Below are 8,369 nucleotides of genomic sequence, written 5' to 3'. Positions count from 1 at the left end.
TGCCGTTGGCTACATATAGGTGAATTGGAGCCTGGATCGCACATGCGGAGTGTGGTCTCATTCACTTAAAGTGGCCATGTTCTTGATATAGGTGTGCGTACCACTGGTGGGACCCTAACATAACAGACAATCGGAGCATATTCTAGTAATATACCCCCATTATCTCTAACACCAATAACAACGATTTTTTTTTTTATTTGTCATGCATGCCACAGCAAAAACAAAATAACACTCTTATAAAACATTCTATGAGTAAGGTTTACTGATTATAAACAGAAAAAGTATAAAAGCCGTCACAATAGACTTTGAAAAATCACATTTCTATCTATAAAAATGTATTTATTCCAAAGCTAAAAACTCAGCAGGGTAATTAGAACTTTCTTTGAAACCCATGTAGTGGTCCTCTGGATCTGGAAAGGTATTTCGGATAAGATAGACTGCACAAGAGGGTATAGGTTTGCGGTTTCCAACACCAAGGTATCCATGTACCCAAGTTGTGAAAAAACGATATGCCGTCTTACGCCGTATCCTATTAAAAAATTAGCAAAAAATTATTATTAGTGATATTTAATAGCATACCTTGATGTGAACATAATCTTACAACTTTACAAATCACTAGTCAGACCACACATGGAGTACTGTGTACAGTTCTGGGCTCCTGTGAACAAGGCAGACATAGCAGAGCTGGAGAGGGTCCAGAGGAGGGCAACTAAAGTAATAATGGGAATAGGGAATCTGCAGTGCCCTGAAAGCAGGGATAGTGCGTCCTATAGGCTGACTAGGCAGCCGCGTAGAGTGTCCCTTGGGAGCTTTGGGCACCCCTCATGCTGCAGCCGCCCAAGCGCTCTATATAGAGCCTTCGGCGGCTGCTGCACTGCCCCGTCTGGCGCGTCCATGAGTGCGCCCTGCCCCGGCACAGCATGAAGAAAGTGACTGACAGGAGGAAAGCGCTCGGCGCTCCCTCCTGTCAGTCCCTCATTGTAGCGTGGCCAAGCCCTTTATGGTGCAAGGGTACAGGGAGGATCTGTCTCCTGTACCCTGCCGGACCAACATCAAGTGTGCACACAGTATGCACTTCCTGTCAGTCTAGCCGGGTACAGGAAACTAAAGCTCCAGTACCCGTGGAGCATACAGTGCTCGGGCACGCTACAATTGAGGTAGCGGGGGGGGGGGGGGGAGAGAATGACAAGGGGAGGGGGAACAATGACAAGGTCGACAAGAATGACAGGGGTGATAAAGAGAATGACGGGGGAGGGGGGAATGACACAAGATGGATAGAAAATAAGAAGGGGAGTAAAAAGAATAACAAGGATGGGGGGTGGGAGAGTGACACAAAAGGTAAAGAGAATAACAAAGTGGGGTGAAGTGAATTACAAGGGGGGGGGGAAATGACAAGAGGGGGATAAAGAGAACTGGCGTTAGTTAAAGGACTCCTGCAGCTTATTTAAACTGATGATCTATCCTCTGGATAGATCATCAGCATCTGATCGGCAGGGGTCTGACACCCGGGAACCCCGCCAATCAACTGTTTGATAGGGCAGCCGCAATGGCAGTAGTGCCGAGGCCCTCTCGCTGTTTACCACCGGGGCAGTGACGTCACAACTAGTATCACTGGCCTTGGCGGAGTAAAGCTCTGTTCACTAGAAATGAAGCTTTGCTCCACACAGGCCAGTGATACAAGTCATGACGTCACTGGGCCTGCGGTAAACAGAGAGAAGGCTGTGGCGCTACTGCCAGCGCCGCTGCCTTTTCAAACAGCTGATCTGCGGGGGTCAATACAGATTGCTTTCAGAGGTTCAGTTCCAAACTTGCTCAACGAAAAAACAGTCTTATTTTTTTTTGGGGGGGGGGGGGGGAATGGAGGGATCACGGAATGGGGCTTAGATTCCCTTGCGGCTTCGAAACTCTGTGTCCATGCCCTGTGGCCCGGAGTTTTTATTCACATGGCACTGGCGTCCGAGAGATAAAATATGCAAACTATTTACAACTAGAATAATTCTATTTGATGAACAAATTACCGGTTGAGATCTCTATCCGCAGGTGGTGTCCGAACTTGTCCAAGGGCACGTAAATTTATATTCAAAAGGCTCTTCTCGTTGGCAGTATAAATTAAAATACTCATGAAGTGTTATACATGAACAGTCCAAAATGAACGGTTCAGCATTTTGGATTTCTTGGCAACAGATGGACTCAACATAAGTTGGCATTATATGACATTTTGAACATGTACACCAATTGGTGTTTCCAACTCGGGTATCCTCCGGCTCTTCATCAAACTCTATAAATTGTTCGTTTCCTCTTCTAGTTGGATTGTGAGGGAAGCATTCCATGTTTGAATGTTGAGTGTATTTTAGTCGTAATTCCGAAAGAAGTGCAGTAATCTGTTAAATAATAATATAAATATATCATTGTTATTAATTATAAAGTTTACTTAAGTTTAGATGGCAGTTTAAAATGCCGTATTTTCAGGGATATAAGACGACTTTCTAACACCAGAAATCATTGTCTAAAGTCGGGGGTTATCTTATACGCCGGGTATTAGGCAGCACAGGGGAGAAGGAAGCAGTACCTCCCTCCCCCCTGTGCTGCCCGCTGCCACCAATGATGAGAGAGGGGCGGAGGAGGGACATGTGTTTTTTTTTTTGTTTTTTTGCAAAAAAAAAGATTTTTTTAGAAATACAAATTACCAGTACCGGTACCTATGTGCCCAAGGGGCTGTTGCCGTTTTGTGCCCAGCCGCGCACCGAATACTGGATCCCAGTGCCGCACCTCTCTTAATTTATTCACTGCAGTTCCGTTTTTTATCTTCTGAAGCCGCTCGTAATCTCGCGCATGCGCAGTTAGTTGGATCACTCGCTCATTCTTGCTGTGAGGTCAGAGGGAATAGAGGAGACCGCGCCAACTAACTGCGCATGCGCTACAATACGAGCAGCTTTAGAAGAAAAAAAAACAAAGTGCAGTGAATAAATTAACATAGTGGCAGCGCTGGGATCCAAGATTCGGAGCGCGGCTGGGCACAAAACGGCGGAGGAAACGCCCCTTGGCACAACGGTACTGGAAATTTGCATATATATAAAATTGCTTTTAGGAAATAAATACTGTAAACCACAGGTGGGGTTAACAAAAGTACAGTATGTTTTTTATTACAACAATGAGATTCCGGGTAACTCTTTTTTAACCAAGTGTAATTGCTGGGCTCCGATCTGTTACCATGGCAGCCAGGATGCTACTGAAGCCCTGGCTGCCACGGTCAATTCCCTACACTGGAGAAGATCGTTTTTGAGACAGGGAGGGCTGGGCATTTCAATTAAAATTACCATATTTAATTCAAATTGGGTGATTAAATTTTTTATTTAGTGCGCGTTGGAAGAGTGGTAGTCTTATACGGCGAGTATAGCCCAAACCATATATTTCAAATCGGAAAAGTTGTGGGTTGTCTTATGCGCCCAGTCGTGTTATACGCTGGAAAATACAGTAATGAATATAATATCAGAAACATTGATATAAACTACCAATGTATATATATTTTATACGGAATATGTCACCCCCTTTCAGCATGTTAAGCAGTCACCAATGCGGTGTATATTAAACAACGTTCTATTCTGCTGTGCTCTTATTTTTTCATGTCATGAAGTAATTTTGATAAAACAGTGCATTTAATGCTATGCTAATCAACCTGTAAGGTGTCCAGAGGGTAGTTACCTTTCTTCTATGGAGACCAGTAACGCACCCGTCAGTTCCCAACCCACCTCTTCTCAAGGAAGATCCTCCTATAGCCAAGTTGAATGACTGAACACAGCAGATGGGCGTTACTTGTTCCAGAGAAGAAAGGTAACGGCCCTCTGTGCACCTTGCAGGTTTATTTGCACAGCACTAAAATCGCTGCTTTAAAAAAATTACATCATGTCATGAAAAAATAAGACCGCAAAAGGAAAAAAGGTTGTTTATTGTACACTGCAACGGTGACAGCTTAATATGCTAAAACATGGTGACATCATATCTGAGTCTTCAATTATAAATAATTAAGTTATCAAAATGTTTATTACTTTATATACCTCTGTGTTTCCCTTTGCATTCACCAACATTGTTAGGCGTATTCACACTGTCTCTTGAATTTAATGTGGAGGACTCTTCTGATTTTATAATTATAGCCACCTCGCTTGATTCTTCGATTATTTGATCTAATAGCTTGTCCTTCTCCTTCAAATAGACTCTGTTTAAAAAGTATAAAATATATTTGTAAAAAATATCATGTTCATAAGGTTAAATAATTTAAAATAAATTTATATCATAATTCACAAATATAGTTTTCAATTTATTAGAATAATTTAGATTAAATTAGTTATTTGAAAGTGAAATTGTCATCCGATTTAAACATAATAAAGGTGTTTTCTCATTTCAGACAATGGGTGCATAGCGCTAGGATATGTCCCTATTGTCTTATAGGTGCAACCAGCACATATATTGAAAATGGAGCAGGGAGAGTTCTGGCTAGGGGGACCACATATTTCATGTGGTCCTTCAACCACCCATCACTTCTCCCAGACTCCCCCATAGAGGTGAATGGGAGCATGGGCCCGGCATGCGCATTGCGCTCCCATTCACTGCTATAGAGGCCACTGATATGGCGGAGCCAGCTCGGCTATTGTCAGCGGCACCATAGAAATGAATGGATGGCGGTCGCACATGGGCGGTACACCCTCCTTCACTTCTTGGGCCCCGTTCTCAATATAATTGCTGGTCCTGGCGGTGGGACCCGCAATGATCAGAGAATGGGGGCATATCTTTGCGATATGCCCACAATGTCAGTAATTACAATGTTACCTTAATCTTCCACCATTGCCAGATACAATAAACTACCTTCTTTCCTGCTGTGATATTATTTTTTTTATGTCACGGTGGAATTTTTTAATAAAATTTCCTTTTTTAAGTTATCCAAACTGTAACGGACCGTTTCAGCAGACAAGGGGTTAAAATCCGTTTAGGCGATATGCCCCTTTCTGCGAGACAGGCCCAGCTACTGCATAACACCAAACTCCGAACTGGATACAAATTAGCGCTCCAAAATGGAACCTTGCTAATAGATGCCGGCAGACGAACAGGAAAAGCATACAATTCGCTTACACTCATGGAAAACAGTCTCTAACAGCATATAGGGAATCCCCCCAATAACGAGACAAGGCTCCGTCTTGAGGGTCAAGCAGTCGTCTGATGTGCTGGCACACCCATCCTGGTTTTTATTACAGTTGTTGCAAATACAGGTCCGCCCACAGTGTTTTGAAATACAACCAATCAGTTATTTACAACACATACAATGTAAATACAGCAACCAAACGTTCACGTTCCCAGAGGAGCAGAAGGCAGACTGCAACACAGGACAGATACAACACATCCCCACAATGCATCATAGTTTCCTCCTCTCTGTCCCAGAGACAACACAGGGCAATCCAATTATCTCTCAGGACAAAGGGGAGATCGCCAATACACATGCGGAGACAACAGGACAGACATCACCATTTAAACACACAATGGGACAATAGAGACACACCCAGCATATTCCTCCCAAGCTGACAAGTTACACTTATTATAAATTATTACAACTTTGCGAGGTTACATTGTACATACATAAAACTTACATCAATTTAAACAGTATAACTTGGTGAACAAACCTATCCAAAATTACCTGCAATAGGTTCAGGTGTTTAAAAGTTAGTAATGGGCCATAATCCTGAGGCAAGAGGCTTTTAAACAGCACCCTCCAAAACACAGTGGCGAGGTTGGTTTCGCGACACAAACTGAACCTCCGAAGTGCCCGAGGAGTGTTACCTTTCCTCTTGCATCCAAATTATGGCCCCCTGCAGTGCCCAGCACACATTAATTTCGAGCCAAAGCACCCGCCCACTTCTTAAAATATCCGTCGAACATCACGGTTGAACGGCTGGGCACTGCAGGGGGGAGTTATTGGGCTGCAAAGGTGGACGAAAACGCCAGTCTTACCTCCTTCGAGATTCCTTTGCATAACTATAAATTCGACAACGTGACATAATAAAAAATTATCATAGCATGAACTACTGCACGAAAAAACTTATTTTATTGTACCTTTCAATATAAAAATTCTTGTCGACATATTACCATTGTAAAAAAAAAAAAAACATATATTATTTGGAGTATACTTTTAAATTACCTCAAGGTTGACAATTTCATCATCCACATAACAAGCCTCCAATTGATATGGATAATCCAGATAGATAGTACAAGTATTTGAAGAATTTAGTATATCCAACTCCATTGAATTAGTTACCTATAATATAATTAATTAGTTACATATCTAAGTATTTATATTTTAATATTAAAGCGTTAATAATATCCTGTATACTCACAATGTTTGTCGTCGAGGAATCAATATTTTGATTTTCATTTACTGTATCCGAAATGTCGTCACATTCACTTGACGTCATAGTGGTACAAATCTTATAAAATAAGTGTTACATTTAAACAAATTAAAACATAGAAATTAAAATAATATAAAAAGTGTTCAGTATCAGGAATCATGGTGTAACATCTGTCACTGTGAACAGTGGTGGCGTAACATCTGACTGACAGCAGTGGTGGTGTAACATCTGACTGACAGCAGTGGTGGCGTAACATGTATGACTGACAGCAGTGGTGGTGTAACATCTGACTGACAGCAGTGGTGGCGTAACATGTATGACTGAAAGCAGTGGTGGCGTAAAATTTGACTGACAGCAGTGGTGGCGTAATATCTGTCACTGATAGCAGTGGTGGCGTAACATCTGACTGACAGCAGTGGTGGCGTAATATCTGTGACTGATAGCAGTGGTGGCGTAACATCTGACTGATAGCAGTGGTGGCGTAACATCTGACTGATAGCAGTGGTGGCGTAACATGTATGACTGACAGCAGTGGTGGCGTAACATCTGACTGACAGCAGTGGTGGCGTAACATCTGACTGACAGCAGTGGTGGCGTAACATCTATGACTGACAGCACTGGTGGCGTAACATCTGACTGATAGCAGTGGTGGCGTAACATCTGACTGACAGCAGTGGTGGCGTAACATGTATGACTGACAGCAGTGGTGGCTGTAACATCTGACTGACAGCATTGGTGGCGTAAACATCTGACTGACAGCAGTGGTGCGTAACATCTGACTGACAGCAGTGGTGGCGTAACATATGACTGACAGCAGTGGTGGCGTAACATCTGACTGACAGCAGTGGTGGCGTAACATCGTACTGACAGCAGTGTTGGCGTAACATCTGACTGACAGCAGTGGTGGCGAAACATCTGACTGACAGCAGTGTTGGCGTAACATCTGACTGACAGCAGTGTTGGCGTAACATTGTGACTGACAGCAGTGGTGGCGTAACATCTGACTGACAGCAGTGGTGGCGTAACATCTGACTGACAGCAGTGGTGGCGTAACATCTGACTGACAGCAGTGGTGGCGTAACATCTGACTGATAGCAGGGGTGGCGTAACATCTATGACTGACAGCAGTGGTGGTGTAACATCTGACTGACAGCAGTGGTGGCGTAACATGTATGACTGACAGCAGTGGTGGTGTAACATCTGACTGACAGCAGTGGTGGCGTAACATGTATGACTGACAGCAGTGGTGGCGTAACATCTGACTGACAGCAGTGGTGGCGTAACATCTGACTGATAGCAGTGGTGGCGTAACATCTATGACTGACAGCAGTGGTGGTGTAACATCTGACTGACAGCAGTGGTGGCGTAACATGTATGACTGACAGCAGTGGTGGCGTAACATCTGACTGACAGCAGTGGTGGCGTAACATGTATGACTGACAGCAGTGGTGGCGTAACATCTGACTGACAGCAGTGGTGGCGTAACATCTGACTGATAGCAGTGGTGGCGTAACATGTATGACTGACAGCAGTGGTGGGCGTAACATCTGACTGACAGCAGTGGTGGCGTAACATTATGACTGACAGCAGTGGTGGTGTAACATCTGACTGACAGCAGTGGTGGCGTAACATCTGACTGACTAGCAGTGGTGGCGTAACATCTATGACTGACAGCAGTGGTGGCGTAACATCTGACTGATAGCAGTGGTGGCGTAACATCTATGACTGACAGCAGTGGTGGCGTAACATCTGACTGATAGCAGTGGTGGCGTAACATCTGACTGACAGCAGTGGTGGCGTAACATCTGACTGACAGCAGTGGTGGCGTAACAAGCTGACTGACAGCAGTGGTGGCGTAACATCTGACTGACAGCAGTGGTGGCGTAACATCTGACTGATGCAGTGGTGGCGTAACATCTGACTGACAGCAGTGGTGGCGTAACATCTGACTGACAGCAGTGGTGGCGTAACATCTGA

General features: G+C 44.0%; 1 long non-coding RNA gene across 1 annotated transcript; it reads right to left on the bottom strand.

The window, feature by feature from the left end:
* Positions 1–4,192: 4,192 nt before the first annotated feature.
* Positions 4,193–6,475, bottom strand: LOC122931962. The gene is made up of 3 exons (XR_006388260.1): positions 6,381–6,475; positions 6,185–6,301; positions 4,193–4,213 (listed from the first exon to the last, which is right to left on the bottom strand). It is a non-coding gene; the product is annotated as an uncharacterized LOC122931962 (long non-coding RNA).
* Between the last annotated feature and the right edge of the window lie 1,894 nt (positions 6,476–8,369).

Source organism: Bufo gargarizans, chromosome 3 (genome assembly GCF_014858855.1).
Source record: "Bufo gargarizans isolate SCDJY-AF-19 chromosome 3, ASM1485885v1, whole genome shotgun sequence".
NCBI classification, from domain to species: Eukaryota; Metazoa; Chordata; class Amphibia; order Anura; family Bufonidae; genus Bufo; species Bufo gargarizans.
The sequence above is the reverse complement of the archived record's forward strand: the minus strand, read 5'-3'. Positions and strand labels throughout refer to the sequence as shown.